Source organism: Balaenoptera borealis, assembly GCF_965194805.1.
Source record: "Balaenoptera borealis genome assembly, chromosome: 5".
In the NCBI taxonomy this organism is placed as follows: domain Eukaryota; kingdom Metazoa; phylum Chordata; class Mammalia; order Artiodactyla; family Balaenopteridae; genus Balaenoptera; species Balaenoptera borealis.
The window spans coordinates 98,515,051-98,537,244 of record NC_138862.1 but is presented as its reverse complement, the minus strand read 5'-3'; the positions used below and the strand labels follow the sequence as shown (position 1 = coordinate 98,537,244).

At 38.2% G+C, this 22,194-nt stretch overlaps 2 protein-coding genes across 5 annotated transcripts in view; one reads left to right on the top strand and one right to left on the bottom strand.

Annotated features, from left to right (window-relative positions):
* Nucleotides 1-10,272, bottom strand: part of PDCD10 (programmed cell death 10) — a 39,970-nt gene extending 29,698 nt beyond the window's left edge. Inside the window, exons 1-2 of one of the 3 annotated variants that reach the window (XM_082394252.1) lie at nt 10,136-10,269; nt 9,591-9,758 (exon numbers count right to left, since the gene is read on the bottom strand). The gene's annotated coding sequence lies outside the window, so the exon portion shown is untranslated. Of the gene's footprint in view, nt 1-9,590; nt 9,759-10,135 lie in introns of all 3 variants that reach the window. The other 2 variants (XM_082394253.1, XM_082394251.1) reach the window with 2 other exon arrangements.
* A 129-nt stretch (nt 10,273-10,401) lies between these two features.
* SERPINI1 (serpin family I member 1) overlaps nt 10,402-22,194 on the top strand; it is a 69,645-nt gene continuing 57,852 nt past the window's right edge. The window contains exon 1 of one of the 2 annotated variants that reach the window (XM_082394158.1): nt 10,402-11,133. The gene's annotated coding sequence lies outside the window, so the exon portion shown is untranslated. Of the gene's footprint in view, nt 11,145-22,194 lie in introns of both variants that reach the window. The other variant, XM_082394157.1, reaches the window with a different exon arrangement.

The window sequence follows — 22,194 nt, the reverse complement described above, 5'->3', positions numbered from 1 at the left end:
AGGTTTCTGGCATCCACTAGGGGTCTTGGAACCTATAGCCAGAAAAAGGGGGGGCCTACTATACTTAGTCAACATTAACAGCACTGTCATTAGTGAGGTAAGTGACAAGCATAGTGATTCTAGAACCAGACTCACTTGGAATCAATCCTGGATCTACTACTCACTAGTTCTGTGACCTGGGGCAAGTTATCTAACTTCTCTGTGCTACAGTTTTCTCATCTATGAAATGAGAATAACAATAGTATCTGTCTCTTAAGGTTGTGAAGATTAAACAAGTTATTACAGAAAAAGTGTTTAGAACAGTACATGGAACACAGTAATTATTTAATATTAGCTATTATGATTAAGTACATTTAAATCTAGGATGACAAGATCTCTTTCTAGAGGTCAGGTCCTCTGTACAATCAACCATCTAGCCAGGGGAGTCAAGGACTCTTGAAAACCAGATAAATGGGGGAAGATAAGTGATTGTAAACCTTAGAACAGCAGAACTGTTTTGTTTTTCAAATAAATTCTTTTATCAAATCCTAAATGTGAGATAAAACACACTAAACTGTTCATTCATTCAATACATGTACTAAGTAATAACTATGGTTTACCAGCCCTTCCTCTCACAGGAGCCCTTAAACACCTCTCTCCACAATTTGAGAATCACTGCTCTAGGGACAATCACTACACAAGCATTATGAACAAAGCATTATAAGAACAAAGGTGAGTGGTCCGAATAGTAAGGATAAGGACTGGCAAAAGATATCTGGACCCAGATTTTTTCCATAATTCCGATAGTTCCAGATCTCAATTTCTCACCAGTAAATTTATCTGTACTGTTGTCACATGCTCATGCATTTAAGAAACCTAAACGTTAAGACCCTAAAATTTTAAAGAGATAACAGCCATTAGTATACATTACTATATATTATCTAGTCCAATCTCCAAATTTCACAATTTAGAAATAAAAGTCCCCAGAAGTTCACATTAAGAAACTAGTCACAGATATTTTAAACAAATATGCTATTGAGCTACTATAACCTATTGTACAGGACATCTTAGTCTGCCAAACTGATCTACTTCTAGGCTCACCTGCCCTGCTCTTTGCGTCCTCCACTGGTCCCGTGGCTGAGAGCCAAGACCCCCAGACTCCACGCAGAGTGTCTGGAGATGGAAGCCAGTGGGAATGTGGCTCTGATTCAAGGTCGCCCTAGGGTACCCAGCAGCACAAGTGTGTGGATCTTCCATGTGCTGCTGCTGAGACCTCTGGCTCACTCACTTTAAAAGTTACCTGCATCACGTCAGTGTAAGAACTTCCATATGTGGGGGAGTAGTTTCTTAATACAAAAATCGTAAAACGGACAAGAAGTAATTAGGTTTTTCTACAGATGGACAGTACAGAGCAGTAGGTTAAGTGCTTAGATTTGAAACAAAGGTCTAAGTTTGAATTTTGCTCAGGTGGGTGATATCATCTGTTATTTAATCTCTTTCTAAACTCAATGAGGAATTACTGGAAATAACGATTGAGGTACTCACCTCACAGGATTATTAAGAGTACAAAATGCATGTGCTCATTACACTGTCTGACACACAATAAACATTCAATTCATATTATTAGTTATTAAAGTTTTATCCAAGATTCTATGAACCTGACATGGCATCAGGGCTGGAACTAGGGTGAGGCAAACCAGGTGCCTAGAGCACAAAATTAAGCTCTTACCTGCCTGACAGAGAGTGAGCGCCTTCTTAAATTTTGTACCCTAGACCCTTCCTGCCTCACCCTAGTCCTGTCCCTGCATAGCACACACAAGGATAGCCTAATACTGACATCACAATGTCATAAAGGCCACTTACATAGCATATTTTTAAAAACTTTTCTACCCCACTTGCCAAAATGGAGGCATATATAAATTACTTGGGCCACCCAAAAAAGTTACATATATCATCCAAAGCAAATTACATAGTTTAGGAATCCTTAAAAGAATGTGATCACCAAATGCAAGCCTGCGTTAAAATTACTTTTTATTCTCTTAATGTACATAGAGCAATTTAATAAAGAAAGCCGTGGCCCAGAAGTAGGCTCAGCAGCAGAGTGAAATCAAGATGTGATCAAAGATTTTCTCAAGATAATCCATAAAGGGGGATAATCTACACAGGAAAACCAAAAGATAATAGAATCAAAAGGCTTGCTACCTCTGAATTAGCTGATGGGAAATGGGAACAACAAAAATAGCAACAACTGGCTTCTAAGACATTTCTGCACAACAGGTTCAGGGAAAAGGATACATGCCTCTTTGGTTGTGACAATCCTCGATTTTTTTTCCTATTCAAATGCCTAAATTTTTGTTAAATTCTGGTCTGAACAAAATTTAAATGAAAACATTTGTTGGAAGGCAGGAAACAAATTTGTTCCCTTGAATGTGTTCACTTATGCCCATAAAGTTCTTAATGTAGTGGTTCATGAATTAAATAATGCCTAACTGAACAGTCATTTAGTATTTAATTGACGTACATCTTTGTATTTTCCTTTTTATTAGTATTTGTGATGTTTTAATTTCTCTAATATAATGCTAAAGCTTTCCTTTAAAACCCCTTAGAAATTCAATTAAACTCAAGTTCTCATACTGTCCCTATGTTCTCTATGCTTGGAAGTACAATGTAAGGAGACTGTACTACATGGGTCAGGCTTACCTGCTCTGTAACACTTATAATCTTAGAGACCTACTACCTTACTTAATGACTCCTTACTGCCTAAGATTCTCTACAGTATGCAATGTGTATTTTCTTTACCTTACCTTATCAAATTTCTCTGCACCACAACACTGCCACAAAGCACTTAAACGTTGATAAAATTATTAGCCTCAGATGATAAATGGACTAGGTGCTAATAAGAACAAGATTCTATCATGATGATGAACTTTAACCTCACCTTTAGCTCCCAACTGATCTCAAATAAAAATTCTATTAGTCCCAGGAAGAAATAAGGGAGATAGAATGGTATCTGCTTATACCATACGTACAATTCCACCTGACCTTCACTTGCAAAACTGTAATTCATTTTTCAAGGAAGCACACCAAAATTAAGGTAGGACCTCAGAAATCTCTCAAGTTTTGAAAATACTGCCAAAATGCCAATTTTATTACCGATAAAGGCTTCCACAAGTATCTACTTCTGAATAAAAGACCATATTCAAAATGCTTTGTAATTAAATTAGAAAGCCTTGCAACAATGTGAACTGGTATAGGGAGCAGTTGAAGTCTGGAGGCCATGTCTGATTCATTTACCATTCCCAAATGCCTTTGGTTGCAGCAACCTAATGAAGTCTAAGAAGGCAGCAGATGTGTAACATCTTAGGATTTTGTCCTAAGATGCATAATACTTGGGGAAGTTACTTAACCTCCCTGTACTTTAGTTTTCTCATTTACCTTGGGGATAATAGTGCCTCTACATCATAGGGTCGGTACAAAGAAGATTTAAGGCAATTTTATACATAATATACATTCAATAAATATTTGATAAATGAATGAACCAAAGTATCATTATTATGCAATCTTAGGACAAAGTCCTTCCTGAACTCCAAACTCCACTAGAGTTCCAGTTCATCCTGAAGACAGGATGGTTGAATAAAGCAGGAAGGCATGTTTCAGTGCCAGGGACCGGAAGGTAACTTAGAGAAACTATCATTTTCCCCCCTCCTATCAGCTCTGACCCAAAATTATCAAATGAATTGATGCATGTACAAGTACTTAATATATCAGAATGGCTAAATGTCCATATAATGGTCTTTCCATCCCCTACTATCCACCAAATTATAAACACTGTAGAGAAGTTTTATTCCATTCTCTATTTCCTAGTACCTAGCTCAGTACTCTATATAGTCAGTCTACGTCAGCAGCAGTGTTAGAGATGTGATGATGAAAAGCCAGATATAGTCCATGCCCTTGAGGGTGTGCAGTCTTGCAGGGAAGAGAGACAATAAAGAAATACATGTTAAGCTGCCACTTCACATAACTCCAGGGAGCATACCTGTGTCATACTATATATACACTTTTCTATGCAAATTCAATGAGCATGCTGAACAATTTTTTTTGAAGAAAAAACAAAAAAGAAAGCTACTGAAATAGGCAGGTGATCATAATTCCATTCCACGCATATAAGCCCCAGAACGAAAGAGAAAAAGACATGGATCTGCAGCCCCCCCACTGCATCAGACTGAGAGCCATAGCTGTCCCTCACAATGAGCAGCTCACCACACTGTGATTCCACATAATCACACTGTGATTATTATAATGTACATATTTCTTTTCCAACATGATCTCTGAATAACAAAGTTAAATACCTGACCCAGCACTCAAAGGAAAAGTAATTCTATTCCAATGCTAGAGGAAAAATGATGTGTTGACGCTCTGTTAGTTTCCAATGTGGTAACTTCCTACGTTTTTTTTAGAGTAAGCTTGAAGATAAGTAATTTTTGCCTGCCACACCGACCTTAGCATCTAAGATACAACTTTTCTGTAACTGCAACTCTAACTGCCCTCCAATGGCGCTCAATCACTAACATCATTTTACTGCCGTGATTAAAAATATGGTGTGTTAACTCGGCCAACATGGATTCAAATCCTAATTCCAAGCAATAAGTGGTTGTGTGACCTCGGGGAAGTTACTTAACCTCCCTGTACTTTAGTTTTCTCATTTACCTTGGGGATAATAGTGCCTCTACATCATAGGGTCGGTACAAAGAAGATTTAAGGCAATTTTATACATAATATACATTCAATAAATATTTGATAAATGAATGAACCAAAGTATCATTATTATGCAATCTAACTTACTTCTGGTAAGCTTATTTCCAAAGGACTGGCCTAAGTAAACAGTAGTGGCTACCACTTAATAAGCTCCACTGCTGTTACCCAATAATTCATAAGCTTGCTGATAAAAAAATCCTCTTTTCTTTCTTTTTTGTAATAGCAACACCTGATTCTAGGCAACTGCAGAGTGAGACTGAATATTTATTTCACTTTTTGGGTGGTTAAAAAAAAAAGAAAAGATTATACATACCAAAAATGTAAGGGTGACCTTGAAAAATAAGACTAATATTACATTACATCCAAGATGCAATTAATTGTGTAGCTAAAATGAGAAAACTGAATTCTTCATCTTCATACAGACGAAAATGGACCACCAAACTACACTGTTTACCTTTCTGCCAATAAATTGTTTCTAACTGCTACAATAAAGATGCTTTCACTTTTTACACTGTGTGTGTGTGTGTGTGTGTGTGTGTGTGTATGCGCACGCGCAGATTGCTAAAACATAAATCTCTAAGACTGCAACTTTCTATAACATTTCAAATACAATAATATACACCATCGATGACACTATTTAACATCTAAATCACTTCTGCAGTTTATATTATGGAAAAAAATTGTTTATCATGGAATTAGCTTAAAATTGTTGGCATACATTACCAATCATATCAACGTTAATAACCCAACAAGATATAAGAAGCAGTACTTCAGTTTTATCTTTCACATATTAGTATGCTAGGTCAATATGAATTTTTTATCCAAGATTCAAATAACACAGCGACTTACTTTTTAAAAATTAAATTTAGGACTTATCAAAGACTTACATTTAATAATAAAAACTGGGAGCATTACCAAGTTTTTTTGTTTGTTTGTTTTTGTTTTTTTTTAATATATTTTATTTTTTATTTTTATTTTTTATTTATTTTATTTATGGCTGTGTTGGGTCTTCGTTTCTGTGCGAGGGCTTTCTCTAGTTGGGGCAAGTGGGGGCCACTCTTCATCGCGGTGCGCGGGCCTCTCACTATCGCGGCCTCTCTTGTTGCGGAGCACAGGCTCCAGACGCGCAGGCTCAGCAATTGTGGCTCACGGGCCTAGTTGCTCCGCGGCATGTGGGATCCTCCCAGACCAGGGCTCGAACCCGTGTCCCCTGCATTGGCAGGCAGACTCTCAACCACTGCACCACCAGGGAAGCCCCCCCATTACCAAGTTTTAAAGCCAAATATCAGCAATCACTTTTTGACAATATCTTGTGGAAGAGTAAATTGGTAAATTCATGAAGGCAGGCAAAGCTACAGCAACAGAGAGCTGTTGAATTTATTCTATGCCATTATTACAGTACTGTGAAAGATCAGAGAATTTGTTTTCAGGACCAAAACCTAACACAATTTTTTCCTGAATTTAGTCTGCATGTTTTGAAAATAATATTTTTACTCTCCTAAGTATCTAGGTTAAAGCAAACAAGATATTACCGTGAGACTCACTGAAATATGAAAACTTTCAAGAAACACCAACTATAAGTTCCTTTGAAATAAGTACTACTCAATTTTACAGTCACCTTGTCTAAGGCAGGTGATTACTAAAGGTAAAAACTCAAAGGAAGATACTGTGGCTAAAAAATGAAACAAAACAACAAAGAAAAAAGGAAAAAGCATGAATTTTGTTGAGGACAGAATGAGATAACATTAGGGAAGAACAGAATCCATTGAAAGTTACTTTCTTCCATGTCTGTATTCTGTTATAATGAATGTTGCTTGCAAAAGCAGGATAGTGACAAGGTCTCCAAAATGCTGTTATACAGAAATTTTGCTGTAATAGAAAATGATTCCTTTGCCATGTCCTCATAGAAAACTACCCTGATTTTACAGACCTCTAAGAAAGAACAAACATCTTTCTACAATTTATATTAAACTTCTGAAAATAACTCCTTTATATTCAAAGGTAGGGAACATGTCTCCTTTATTAATTTCTGTATTTCTGCCCCTAGCAGAGTGCTGGAGGCACTGTGCATGAATGCATTTACATTTGTTCATAAATTCAGCAAATAATTACTGAGTACTTAACTTTGTGTCAGACACTGTATAAGTAGTGAGGTAAGGCACATGACAAATGAGGGCCCTGCTCAGGTAGCTTACAATCTAGTGAGGGAGACAGACATTTACCAAATAAACACAGAAATAATTAAGTTCCTCTTGTGATGATGCTACAAAGAATTACAGAGTATGGTGAAGATATAGTGGGAACTTACTCTAGTTTGGGGAAGGAGGGGTCAATGGTCAGAGAAGTTTCCCCTGAGAAATAACATTTAAACTGAGACTTGAAAATTAACTAGGAGTGGGCCAGACTTGGGAAGGGGAGGGGAAGCAGCCCAGGCAGGAGGATGTAACATGTACAAAGGTCAGGAAAGAGCTTTTGTAGGTAGTAATTGAAAAGCACGGTAAATGAGAAATGCTGGGGTTAAGGATGGAGAGCTAGATAGGACACAAAAGAAATTGTGAGCATTAAACAGAGTAAGAGGGTAACAGTATATGAATATTTAAATCATTTTAAGTCTTTTTCTCATGTAAAATAAATAATCTAAGGGAACTGAGTCTTTATTCCACAATATTAAAGATCTATAGTCAGAAGACCTGGATTATGCCTTGGTCCCACCAGTTACTAGCTACATGATCTTGCACTTAACCAATCTGAACTTCTTTATTCTTTGTAAACAGGTACCCAATTATTTTACCTACTGGGAAACACAATAATAACACAACAGTCCTGTTCTTACAGATCTTACATCCTTAAAGAAAAAAAGATCATGTATACGGGACACATCCTAAGCCCTATAAGAGATGAGGTCCAAAAGTTCACACAAGGCTCCTGCAAAACCCAAAATGACAACAAATGTGGACACTGGTGAACTGCAAACTACTATAAAAATACAAGTGTCCACATCATTCTGTGAGCCCTAAGTTATTCAGTGTGCAGAGCTCCAAAATGACCACAGTACTCCAGCATGTGACTGAAAGATGATAAATACAATAGAAACATTATCCCACCATTCCGTTACTCACCATTCGCCATTGGTGAAATATCAATACTATAATGAAGCTCGGAGATGAAGAGCAGTTGGTGTAGAATCGAACCAAGGACAAAAACTAACACTCCCTAGACAAGTGCATTATATTAATTTTACTAATTTCCAAATCTTCCTGACTTTTGGTTCAAAAGTCATTCCACAACCTCCTAACTGCATGTCAAAAATAAGAACTCATTTCTCACTTCCTCCAACAAAAAGCAAATGCTTACACGGCCATATAGAAAATACTTTCACATTCTTGCTTTACCAGAACTGACTCATATTCAGTTTATGGTCTATTTAAACTACCGCACCCTTCTAACACAGCACTGAGCCAGTCACCTCCACATAATTTTCCATTTGTTCAGTCGGTCTTCCTTCCTTGTCTACTGCATTACTTACTTATGGTACTAATTATTTTTTATTTTACTTCATTCTATAGTATCATACCTCTCTTTCATTTTAAAAGTCATATTAATTTCCAGACCATCTTAGTTTCAATCAAAGGGGAATGTAAGAGTACATCTGATCCTATAAAGTGTTTTTGCATTCAAAAGTTAAACACATTGTGGATAATTTTAATAATTTCAGAGTACATTCAAAGTGCTGCATATTTAAATGGTCAACTTATACAACAGTAAACCATGACTGATTACCTGCTATCAGTAGATACCCGATTTTTAGCTATAAACTTATCAGGAAGAGATCTTGATGTCAATGAACATACTCCTAAAATTCTATTAAAGAACTGTCTAATAATAATATTTGTGAACTGTAATTATAATTGGTGACAACAGTGGGTAAGACTGGAACAAGCACACAGCTTTCTGCTCAATATGAAACACAAATGTCCATTTTTCCATTCTTTAATGTAAAATAAGGATGAGTTAAAACTCATAGATGACGCTAAGAAAAATAAAATATACAAAAGTCTGATGTTATTATTTACACACACACACACCACACACACGAGCCAAGAAAATGAGGGGAAGTAAATAAAAATCAACAAAAATGTGATGCCACCTCCAAGAAATGCAACGTATCTTCTTTTCTAGTAATAAGCACAACTAGAAATAAACTCTCTCTTGCTGCTGTATTATTTGAAAAAGTGTAAAATAAGTTTCGTGAAAGAATCCTAATCCCATTGTTCTCAGCTGAGAGTAAAAAAACAGAGTAAAGACTAAGGTAGGAAGGGAAAGGAGTATCTTTCACCAGTAAGGGTGAGCTGTATTGTTACCTGAATTTCTCCTGTCCCATCAACTACCCTTTAAAATGGTAGCACAGTCCATCCCTTAATATACCTCTAATAAAAGGAAAAAATAGGTAAGTTGAAACTGATTCTTCCTATTTTTCCAACAGGTTAGAGTGCGTGTTTTTCTTTTGCTGAGGAATTTCTCTCCAGCTCAAAAAAACTCTTCACCTCACAGATGGCTTCTTAGAAATACCTAAAATTCATTACTTTGCAACTTCCTCCACCCTCTTCAAAAAAAAAACAAACTCCCTACTCCTTTCTGGTGCGGCAGCTCCGATGCAGAAGCTGGATTACAACTAGATTAGATTCAGACGATCGGTCCCTACGTGTGTGACCTTGGGTACATCATTTATCCCCTCAGTTTCCTCATCAGCATGCAACTGTGAATGCTCTTTGAAAACAGTAAACAGGAAAACAGTAAATACATCTTAGGAATTACATCTTTACAGCGTTACGCTTTTCTACTTAGGGCAAAATTACCTCCTCAGAGGGACCACATCATGAAACTGGTACTGAATCCGTAGGTCTCTGTCAACATTGGCTCTTTCTTCCACAGTTCTCCTCTTCCCTCAAAGGGCATAACCCGAGTCACCTCAAAAGCACACTCCAAGCGCCCCTTCCTTCCTCCACTCCTTCCCTATCCTATTTCTAAAGCAGGGGGAAAACAGCAGCCTCATCTCCCCGCCCCAAGCCACACCTTCAGAGGACCCCACCCCAGGCACATCCGCCCTCTCCCTCCTCCGGGGGCACCAGAGGCCAACCTCGCCCTTCCCCTCCCGCCCCCACCTAGAGAAGACTTCCTGGAGGCGTTCAGGCCCGAGCAGGGCAGGCGGCATTTACAAACCCGCTTTACGCCACTCGCGTAGGGTAACCTCGCTTACGCCCATAGGGCCCCGTTCCCAGCCCCGTCCGCTCCGCCTGCCAGAACCAAGCCCGAGTGCCTCAGCCACGACCCCCGTGTGACCCCAGAGCTCTTCTGCTCCGCGCGGGACTACGGTGACTGGGACAGAACAGCCACACCTTACCGGCAACTGAGGCACTGACTTCACTTGCCACCTTTGGAGCCCTCTTCAACTCCCAGATCAATGTACTCCGGCGACGCCGGAAGGACCCGAGAGGAACCAGGCGTTGTCCGGAATCCTGCCCAGCCGGAGTCGCGCAGGGTCCTATGGGGACTCGTAGTCCCACTCGCCGGCGTTGTCGGCAATTCCTGCACATGCAAGACTACAATTCCCGTCAGGCCATGCGGTGGAGCCTAAGGCGATGGGTGGGGACACTTTTAGCCAATAGTAGGAGAGTTCCCTGCCTGTGCGGGAGGAGGTGAGAAAAAGAGAGAGGGTGCACGGAAAGAAGGGGAAGGGAGGGGTCAGCTCTCACCTGCGCCAATCAGGATGCAGGGTCGGCCCGGCAGGCGACTCACCCATTGTGGGGGCGGGCTAGCGGAGCCGAGGAAGGAAGGGGGGCGGGGAAGAACTCCAAGTGGGGAACGTGGGGCGACCGAGCTGCGAGGGCGGAGAGGAAGCCGCGGGAGAATAGCCAGGGTGGAGGGAGGGCTCGGTGTGAGGATGCACCCTGGCTGGAGGAGCAGTTTCCCCGAAAGCGGCCAAGCATCAGGCACACCGAGCGGCGAGACCTGCGGCTCGGGCAGGGATAGGTTGAGCCTGGGCTCCTCGCGGAGGTGCCCGGACGGGGCGGGAGGCTGCTCTAGGTTCAGGCCACTGAGTGAAGGGAGAGGGGTCCCCGGGGAAGGGAAGCGGCAGAGCAGCTGCAGAAGTGTGGGGAGCGCTAAGGTACCAGGGCAGCAGCTTCCCGCCGCCTTCAGCCAGGGCAGCAGCCGGAACAGCAGGGGGAGGAGCAACAGCTGCCGAATTCGCCAACTAGAGGAGGGGGAGGCGGAGCTTAGGTCCCTGTAGCAGCCGAAGGCGCAGCCTGGACTGTAGTTTCCCGGGAGAGAGGAGAGCAGGAACAGGAGAGGAGCGCAGTCCTCGGAGCCTCTGCTCCAGCATCCCGCCAGGGGTTGCAGGTGTGTGGGAGGTAAGCGTGGGTGCCTCTTTGGGCGTCTCCTCTGCCCGGGAGAAAGCGTCTTCCAATAGGAATTTTATCAAGGCACAGCTAAAAAGAGTCTCTGACTCGGGTTAGGGAACTGGTGCAAACCCTTTTAGGTGAAAGATGTACGTTTTTGGAGTTTGAGGGGGGATTAAAAAGCAAAAGGTGGCTTGACTCAGGGTATAAAGGGCGTGGTTAGTGTTTTTGGTTTGAGTTGTACCATTAAAACTATTCTGGGAAATTTTAATATTGAGGAAACTGCTAATTGAGGACAAGGTGGATGATATTTGGATAGGTGCGTAGCTGGTAAAAAACAAAAATTTTGTCACTGATAGAGAATTACTTCAGAACTGTTTCACTAGAAAAATAACTTAGCATTCTTCGTTACTATCTATCCTTCACGTTGTTGTATCAGATTGCCCTGCTACCGACCTGTTTTCCAGGGTGGTTATACTGCAGGTTCCTAGAATTGAAAGAGATCTCTATTAAAGAAGGAAATACAGTCAGGAATAATCACGATGACTGAACCTATCAGAAGTATAACTTTTGCCAGCAATAATGTAAAAATGTTTTTTAATAGAGACACTTCGCTTTCCTCCCAGTGGCTTTAAACTATCGGAACAAAGACTAGGACTCAGCAGCCTACAGTGGGAACGTGTGGTGTACTTCACTGCTGCTCCTTATTCTCTCATTTGTGTCTAGTAATATTTGTACATTTTAAAAAACAAAAGTACAAGGAAAGCTGTGCAAGGATCTTTTCTGTTTAGATAGTGCATGCTAAATGATTTCCCTTAGTATGTGTTATGATGGGCTCAGACTTAACACATGTAATAGTGTCATAAAATAATAGTTTATTCTTAGTATTAAACCATGTGTGATTTCTTTGAGTGTAATTAAACACCAATAGATGAAAATATGTTTTAATACTAAGATGAAAGTCGCATCTACCTTTGTGTAACTATGACAAAATTACAGCCTTTTTTTTTTTTTTAGAAAAAAACTGTAAAAAGCTATTTGCCTAGTTCATTTTCTTTTTCTTTTTGTTAGAGGTTCTCCAGATTACATGGCTTTTAATCATAGTAGCATATTGCAGCACATTTTGCTCTGAAATGCTTTCCTTGTGATAGTTGTATATTTCAGAGTCTGCCTGAATACTTTAATCTGGGTTTTGTTTTTGGTTTTTTTTGAACTAGGGTCAATAAAATGGACCTATTTGTCTATTCTTGTTTGTTTTGTTTTGTTTTCATGGTTTGCTGATTTACTCATGATTTGGGGATTTTATTTCTGTAATACACACAAAATTCCTTTTTGAAAAGAAATGGCTGGAAAGAATTCTCTTCATAGCTTCAAGTTCAATCCTACTGAGTGCTACTACTGATAAGCCTAAGTGACTTACCAATGTATATACTCCAACACTCCCTCCCATACTCTCACCCACTAGAGGAATATATAGCAGGAGAGATCTTAGAAAAACAGCTGCTTTTCGATTGTCCTCAAGTAGATCAGGTAAGTATTAGAGACAGCAAAGAGCTTAGAAGAAAGAAAAAGCAACAGTAGCCACTAAATTTAGCAGCCATGGTAAGGATGGGATTTTATCTTTGCTACATCACAGGAGAGTCTGTTAATCCACATAGCTGATATGACCCTGTGAAAATGATTTTAGGGGAAAAATGGGTACTACGGTATAGTTAGGCTTGGAAAAGATTGTGTTTGCCCTTGTTATTTCTGATTAAATAGATCATCCTGAATCAGAGTCTCAGATTCTCCTTCAGGCTCTGCTACTGATTCATTTTGTGAAATTGAATACTTGCTGTCACTGGGTCGTTTCCCCCATGTAATAATAATAATTAATAATAATACTGGCAATGAAGTTCTTTCAGGGCCTTTATCAGAAGATCTTTTTGAAAGGGTTTGATTGAGAATCAGTTAATAATCAAGTAAGTGAGATAGAAAATAAATACCAAAACAGTCGAAATCCAGATGCACTTTGAATCCCAACTATTTATAGGTCTTCTGCTTTGAAGTATCAAAAAGGATAGAATCTTATTAGGAATGAATGAGTCTGTGTTATTAAAGTACTGGATTTTTCACCTGTTTCCAAGATATGGATCTTTTTTATTGTGTCAGTGAAAGAGATTGGCCTCCTATAGCATTTGAGAGTAAGAAAACCATGTTTTTATAAGGAAGAAAATCATTGGCAGTATGTGGCACTTAAGTATTTGTTACCTTGAACTCTTGACACATTTTAAATTGGTGTTCACATTAAATCGCAGATCATCTGAAGACTTCTTGTACATTACTGGTGTTGAAAATGTTCATCATATGACAGTTTATAATTTTATGTGAAGTACTACCTAGGTTGAAAGCATATTATTCTGTGCTTGATTTTTACTCTTTGCGTATGGCTATCAGAGTATGTATGTGATGAGAAAGAAGAAAATCAATGGAGTGCAGAATGTCTCTCAAGTGGAAGATGCTCATGAAATTAGTGTTCTTTAGCTGAAAGACTTGGTTAATTTCAAATTACAATATACTTTGGAATTTTTTTAAATTTATAATTCTAACTCTAAGCCTATTGAGTAAAAATAATTGAGTGGCATGGGTTTCTCTTTCTAACAGGAGGATTCACTGATGCATGCAGTACAAAAGAGCAAGACGTAAAGGCTCAAGATCAAATGGTTTTTGGGGGGGCGGCGATGGGGGGAGAGGTGGTGTACAAGGGGGCATAGATATGAAGAAACCTGTTTGAGACACATACCCTTAGCAAGAGAGAAAGAGATTTGCTCTTTTTTTTTTGTTGAATGCCTATAAGTGATTTCATGACCTGTTTTCCCAGTTATTAATTTCTAGAGGCCTATCCCCATAGTGGGAGACGGTACTTTCCTACATTGTCTTTTTAACTGGAGTCGGACTGACATTAATTCATTAGGTTTTGAATAATTATGGGTTACTGAAGCAACGTGAAAAGGATCCTGCACGTATACATTCACTTCTAAGTGAAACTTAATATTATTTGGATATAATATTAAAAAGTAGAAACTGAGGTTTTCCCCCTTAATAGCAAAGGTACTTGAACCTGACACTAAAGTTGAGCAGGACCCTCCCCTCCCAGCCCCTGCTGCCTTTTTTTTTTTTAAATTATTATTTATTTATTTATTTATTTATTTATTTGGCTGTGTTGGGTCTTCGTTTCTGTGCGAGGGCTTCCTCTAGCTGCGGCAAGTGGGGGCCACTCTTCATCGCGGTGCGCGGGCCTCACTATCGTGGCCTTTCGTTGTGGGGCACAGGCTCCAGACGCGCAGACTCAGTAGTTGTGGCTCACGGGCCTAGTTGCTCCGCGGCATGTGGGATCTTCCCAGACCAGGGCTCGAACCCGTGTCCCCTGCATTAGCAGGCAGATTCTCAACCACTGCGCCACCAGGGAAGCCCCCCCTGCTGCCTTTTAAAGTCATCTCCTAAGGTTAAACAGTGCTTTGGGGAACAAGATTAATTGTTATACAAAGGTAAAGATTTGTTTCTGTCTTATTTTCAATCTAATGTTTTCAGAATTTAGTCCTTAAAGTTTGGATCAGTGTGGTAACAATTATTAGTTCCTAGAGACTATGCTTCTTTCCTATCTCCTATTTGTTCTCAGCACCTTATATAATGCTCAGCAGAAAGAACTTGCCCTATAACCTTACTGAATTAGAAGTGGGGACCAATACTTCTTTAATTTATGCATTGATACATCTTGCACTTTGACAAACGAGAGTCAGTTGCCCTCACAGAATAAGTACTATACATTAGGCCTTCTGAGAATGCCCTTGTGCTGGTTAGCCTTTGCAAAAGTGTTACTTGAGCCCAGTTTGATTCAGACTGTGTGGACTGCAAAGACTTACCTACAACTTCATGAGCCAACATTTCTAAATTCTTCCAGAGACAGGCAGCTATAGGTAAGGAAAAGGGCTCTCCCACCGGTGGTACTCAAGGTCTGCATTCTACAGCCAAGGAAGCCTGTGGCTCACCACTGTTTACTTCAAGTGAGATACCTTTGTAGAAGCTTATCTAGTAAAAGCATACTTTATTCTATAAAAATTGAATTTGCTCTTCCATTTTTCTAACTGTTCTTTAAAAAAAAAAAAGAGCCAGACTCATTGTATTTAAGCACATGTGGAATTTGGCATTTATTCCAGAAACAAATTAATCTGATTAATGTTAGAATTAAGAATTCAAATGTGATTTTTCTTTTATTATTACAAGACCTGGAGAATTCTAGTTAATTGTAAATAGTTCTTTAGTAGTAAATTTAATAATAGCAGATATTTAACTATCATTTGCTTGCTTTTTTAAAATATTTATTTATTTATTTATTTATTTTTATTTATTTATTTATGGCTGTGTTGGGTCTTCGTTTCTGTGCGAGGGCTTTCTCTAGTTGCGGCAAGTGGGGACCACTCTTCATCGCGGTGCGCGGGCCTCTCACTATCGCGGCCTCTCTTGTTGCGGAGCACAGGCTCCAGACGCGCAGGCTCAATAATTGTAGCTCACGGGCCTAGTCGCTCCGTGGCATGTGGGATCTTCCCAGACCAGGGCTCGAACCCGTGTCCCCTGCATTGGCAGGCAGATTCTCAACCACTGCGCCACCAGGGAAGGCCTGCTTGCTTTTTAATATGCCTTTACTAGCATGCTGATAGATACACTTTGGCTTAGAACTGATGTTAGATTAATCTTCCTTCTTCATGGTTCATTGGCGTTACTCTTAATGCTTAGCACGGTGCCTTGTATAGCGTTAGCTGAGTTCCTGTCTTCTTCACCAGATGCTTAGTATCTTCAGAATTAAGACTGAGTTTCATTTACCTTGGTATTTACTTTGAGAGCCTTACACATAATAGTTTAACAGTAACAGTTATACTTGGCAACCTGTAAAGAAGCATCATTTTACACAAGTACACCTAGAAAAATGAATTTTTTTAAACATGTCTTTTAGCACTAAATTCAGCCCTCTGCCCACAACAGTTGCTTATATTGAGCTAAATATAAATATCACTGTATTTTGTTGGAATTCTGAATGGAGTAAACATTGCTATTAACTACAACCTTGCATGTGTGTATACTTTAAATATACATTTATTAATTCAATGCCATTTAAATTTGTGTGCTCTCTCCTTGTCTCTAGAACTTTGCTGACTTAAAGATGTACTTTTAAGTAACATTCCGTACTATATGTATATACACACACTTTATGACTTTTTTTCTTGACACATAGAAAGAGACTTAGAGAAAAGTATATAAACGTAACATGAGGCTTTATCTTAACTAAAACTTAACTGCTCTTGAATGTTCTATTTTCAGTGAAATGGTTACAATGGGAGACCTTATTCAGGCTTATTAAATCTAAATTATTCAGGTATTTGTCATCTTTGAGCCAGCATGGGGAAGAGACGAGTTCTGAGATTTGGCATTGACAGTACTCAGTGCTGGCCTTCCGTACAGCATAGCTGCTGAAGTGTGCGTGGGACCTCCAGCTCTAGCCAGTGCTTCAAGGCCCCCTTCTGGTTCAGCCTAGGAAAGGAGCCTTCTGAGCACACAGCTCATAATTTAGTGTGGAAGAAAGGCGGATGGAATTTACTTTGATTTAATAACCTCATTTGCCTAAGTGTATTGTTTTTCCCAGATATACCAAAGTTCCCAGTAACAGTAACTCAAGTGTCAGAAAGTGATTTCTATTGCACAATCTAGCAATACAGTGAGTCAACCTGTCAACCTGTAGTCTATTTTCCCCTTAGTGTCTTAGCTTCTTTTGAACGGACCCGAAAGAGCTCACCAAGATACTTTTGATATTTTGCCCATATTGGATTGCTTCTGCCATTTTCTTGATAACCTAAATTTTGTTCTGAACCTAAGTTTTATTTGAGGTCTTTTAATCCTATGTAACTTGAAGAGTTAATTTTATTGTTTTTTCACCTGTTAGTAGTATGCTATAAATACTGTATTATGATGTAGAATTTTTGCCATTCACTTGAATTAAATCAATTATCAGAGCATTTAATTGTTGTGTACTTCACAAAGCAATTTAAAATCATTGAAGCAATTAATGTTTTTTAGATACATTCAGCCTTCCAGTTAAGAAACCTTCACAAAGTATCCTAAATCTCTTGTTCTATGTCTAAGGCAGGTTAAATTTTATTTATACCATACGTCATTTGACATATAATACTGGATGAAATTTGTACAATACCAGGATTCTGACAGCTATGTAACAATGGTATAATTTTTGTCCTTGCTAAGTGGGGGAACTTTTAAAAATTATATTGTGAGGTATTGAGCACAAGGTACATTAACTAAGTCAAAGCCAGAAAAGTAACTTTTTCTGTATTTCAAAGTTTTTGATTTGTTCTTTTAAAAATAAAATGTCAATAACAAAATTATGAAGAACTAATAATAACTATTCATTTTTTAATATAACGGCAGATTTAGTTAATAATTATTAATATGAAATTAAACATTTTGAAAGAGAAAGAAATCCTATTGTCCAAGGTTATCTTAAAAGCCAATTTTTACTCACATTATGTGGCCCAAAAGTAACTGACAATTTAAAAAGTAGTTTTCAAGTATGTATCAATTAGAAATGCTTTCAGCTGCAAGTTTTATGTACAATGACATAAAATAATAGGGATTTATTTTTTCCAGGACAAGAAGTCTAGAGGAAAGCGGTTGTGTCCTTTTTGTTTAGAGGCTTAATGTTGTCAGGGTGTTGTCCTCGCAAAACCTTGTGCCTGATGCAAGATGGATGCTTCTGCAGATCGAGACATCATATTCTAGTTCAGGGCAGGAAGAATGAGGAAAGGCTTGTGCCTGTTGAGTCCTTCTCTTTTAATCAGGAAGTAAAAGCTTTCCCAGTGACCTCTAGCAAATGTCGACTGTGGACTTACTGGCTCATGGCATGTAGCTGTCCCTATTTTTAAGGGATGTTGAGATATCAAGGACTTTGGGCCTTGGTGGTGGAAGAAGCAGGGGAACAGTGGTTTGAGTGTGATTTGGGGGTAACCAGTCAATAGTTTCAGCCATAGTCTGATAATTCAAACCATGCTAACTTTAAATTGTATTCCTTCTCGTTCCGACTCATGTTTATGTTGCCTGTTTGTTCATTTGTTTGTTTGTTTTCTCCAGGTTAGAAAACTCTAACCTTCTTACACCAAGTTTTCACTTCTGTGACTACCAAATTTCAAGTCTCTGGGCAAAGGGATTTCTGAGAGACTGACGGCATCTCTAGTTAAAAGACCTTGTAGCCCATACCACATATAATCCTTGTCCTGTACTTTTCATTACAGATGTATTCAGTAACACTTGAAAGGACAATTCTGTTTTAAATCTGCTTTGAGCCTCAAGGTATCAAAGTATCTTCTTATAGACTGAATTAAAAATATGGGTATAATGTAAATGAAAGAACAATTGAATATTAAAAAAATCTTAAAACAAATGCTATCTGCCCAAAAAAGCCAAAAAGCCATTGTTTCATAGAAAGGAGCTCATTCTAAAAAATTTTAATCCTGGAAAATGGTGTTATTACCCATTTCTAAAATGTGAAAAATATTATCAACGTCTATACCTTGATTATTACCTAAATTATTACTCATTCTTAGAATAATACATCACGGACTTATAGTTTTGATAAATTAGGATTCCTTGAGATAGGAAAGTCTGAGAAGAAAATTGAAACTGAGAAAATGGAAACATATTTTTTCTACTTTAAAAAAACTCATGATCAAAGATGTTGACCATAGAACCTTGGCTATACAGCAGTTGTCTGCGTTTCCATATCAACATCTTTATTGTCCAGTTTTTACATTTCTATTATGTGAACTTAGATGAATGGCTTTATAGAGGCAAAACTCTCCAGATATACTCATGTAAATTTCTAAACTACTATAATCTGTAGCATGGGGTTGGGTGTTATAGAGAGGTACAACAAAATATTGCAATATATAAAATCACTTACTCCTTGGCATAAGCTTTTGTCAATATAGTTAACAAAAGAAGATGTCACAAGACATATATATATAAACAAGGATATATGATTTAGGATGATGGTATTACAACAGTTACTATGGTAGATGTCCAGAAGCAGAAGAAATTTATCTATGTGGTAATCAGGGAAGGCTTTGAGAAGGAAGTAGGCCAGTGTGGTGTGCTGGTGAGAGCAGGGGACCACAACCTATGGCCTATGGCACACTAGCTTTTTTTGTAAATCAGATTTCTTGGAACACAGCTCTGCGCATTCATTTACATATTGTTAAGACTGCTTTCTTGCTACAACAGCGGAGTTGAGTCACTGTGGCAAAGCCCATGTGGCCCACAAACTTAAAATATTTTCTATCTGGCACTTTAAAAAAGAAGTTTGTCAACCACTGGTTAAGAACGTGGTTTCTGTTGTCATACAAAACTGGGTTCAAATTTGGCTTTGTAATCTGTAACTTGACTCCAGGGATGTTTTACTGATGTAGGGAGATTTCACATACAGTGCATTGTAATACCTGGTGTGTGTTATATGCTTATTAAATGTTATTTTATTAAATGTTAGATTTTATTTTATTATGATTTTTATTTTAAGTGAACTATAACTTTTAATTCAAATGGGGATTAGAATCTCTAAATTTAAGTACTCCCTACCCCTAAAATAAAAGTTCAGGAAACTGGGAAGGGTATCATCTTATTGTAAGAAATTTTCAAGAGTTGCACAAAATATTGTATAGGGACAATGATATTGATGTAAGAGCCAAACAACATAAACGTACTGAATAGTAAAGCCCAGACTTTAAAATACAATTAATAAAGACTGAATAGTGTATTAAATATTATAGGAAGCCATGACAGTCAATTAAAAGTGAAATTAAGATACTTTATTAAAACTTAGAGGAAAATCATATTTAAAAGTGAATATAATAAAGAGGAGACATCACTACTAGCCTTACAAAAATAAAAGATAGTATTAGGGAATACTATGAACAATTATATGGCAATAAATTAGTTGACCTAGGTGAAATGGACAAATTAGTACAAAAACACAAACTATCAAAACAAGAAATAGAAACTCTGAATATAGGCTCAAAAATCCTTATATCAAATCTGGCAAGAAATAAAAATTATATACCATGATCAAACGGGATCTATTCCAGGAATGCAAGGTTGGTTAAACATGAAAATCAGTCAGAAAATCTATTGATATACCGTATCAATAGAACAAAAGACACATGATCATCTCAATAGATACAGAAAATCATTTGACAAAATCCAACACATATTCACGGTGAAAACATGAAACTCAACAAACTAGGAATAGAAGGGAACCTCCTCAACTCATAAAGGACATCTGCAAAAAACCTACAGCTAACATCTTTCCTAATGGTGAAAGACTGAATATTTCTCCTTAAGATCAGGACATAAGCCTAATAGAATTGGAGAAAAATAGGTCTACGCAAGAACATGTACACAAATGTTCATAGCAGTGTTATTCATAATAGCCCCAAAATGGAAACAGCCCAGTATCCATCAATAAATGAATGGATAAACAAAATGTTGTATAGCCATGCAATAGAATATTATTTAACCATAGAAAGGAATGAAGTACTGATAGATGCTACAACATGGATGACTCTTGAAAATATTATGCTAAACAAAAAAGTCAGACACAACAGGCCACATTTCATTTTATATAAAATATCCAGAGTAGCCAAATCCATAAAGACAAAAAGTAGATTAGTGTTACGGGACAGCGGGAATGGGGAGTGACTGCTAATGGTTATGGGGTTTCTTTCTGGGGTGAAATGTTCTAGAACTAGATAGTGGTGATGATTGCACAGCTTTTAAAAACCACTAAATCGGGCTTCCCTGGTGGCGCAGTGGTTGAGAATCTGCCTGCCAATGCAGGGGACGCGGGTTCGAGCCCTGGTCTGGGAAGATCCCACATGCCGCGGAGCAACTCGGCCCGTGAGCCACAATTACTGAGCCTGCGCGTCTGGAGCCTGTGCTCCGCAACAAGAGAGGCCGTGACAGCGAGAGGCCCGCGCACCGCGATGAAGAGTGGCCCCCGCACCACGATGAAGAGTGGCCCCCGCTTGCCACAACTAGAGAAAGCCCTCGCACAGAAACGAAGACCCAACACAGCCATACATACATACATACATAAAAAGAATGTAAGCAGACAAGAATAGCATTAAAAAAATAAAAAATAATAAAAAAAAAAAATTAAAAAAAAAAAATAAATAAAAAAAATAAAAACCACTAAATCGTACACTTTAAAAATGAACCTGTAAAAAGTGTAAGTGAATATAATATAAAATGATTTTAAAAAACATAAAGAAGAGTTATAGAAGATTGAATTATAAGGAACCCAGATAAACCCAGAACTAGCAGACAAAAGGAAATACTCTCATTTTATATCTTTTGTCCTCAGAACACCAGGAAAAATTAATGGAGACCGCAATCTAGCCACACTTTGGTAAAGTTGTTTTGTTTTGTTTTTTTAATTTTAAAATGAAGGGGAAAAAGAACTTAAAGAACTCCAAACATAAAAAATAAAGGGAGTGAAAATATCAGCTTGTGATCAGACTTCTGTGGCATTTAATGGCATAAGGAATAATGGAATAACGTATATGGAATTGCAGTGGAATAAGTTTACGATTCAAACTTGCTTTTCCAGCTGAGCTAGCATTCAGTATGCATAAGAACAAAAGAATGATCTTCTCAGCCATACAAGGGCAGACATACACATACCACCACCGCTGCCAACGACAACAACAAAAAATGCATACTTTGCTGCCCAAATAATCAAAATCAAGAATTCAAGTTTGAATTCAAGGAACTATAAAATGATGAAACAAATGACATTTACATAAGTTGTTCCTATTTTGTTTTTAAACAATTCAGATGTTAAAAATAATTCTTATAAGGTGCCTTATGGTAGAAAAAATAATAATATTCTGGGTCCAATACCCCAGATCACTTCAAAAACACAGAGAGAGATGTATAAGAAAAAATATCACATGCCTTATTTTACAGA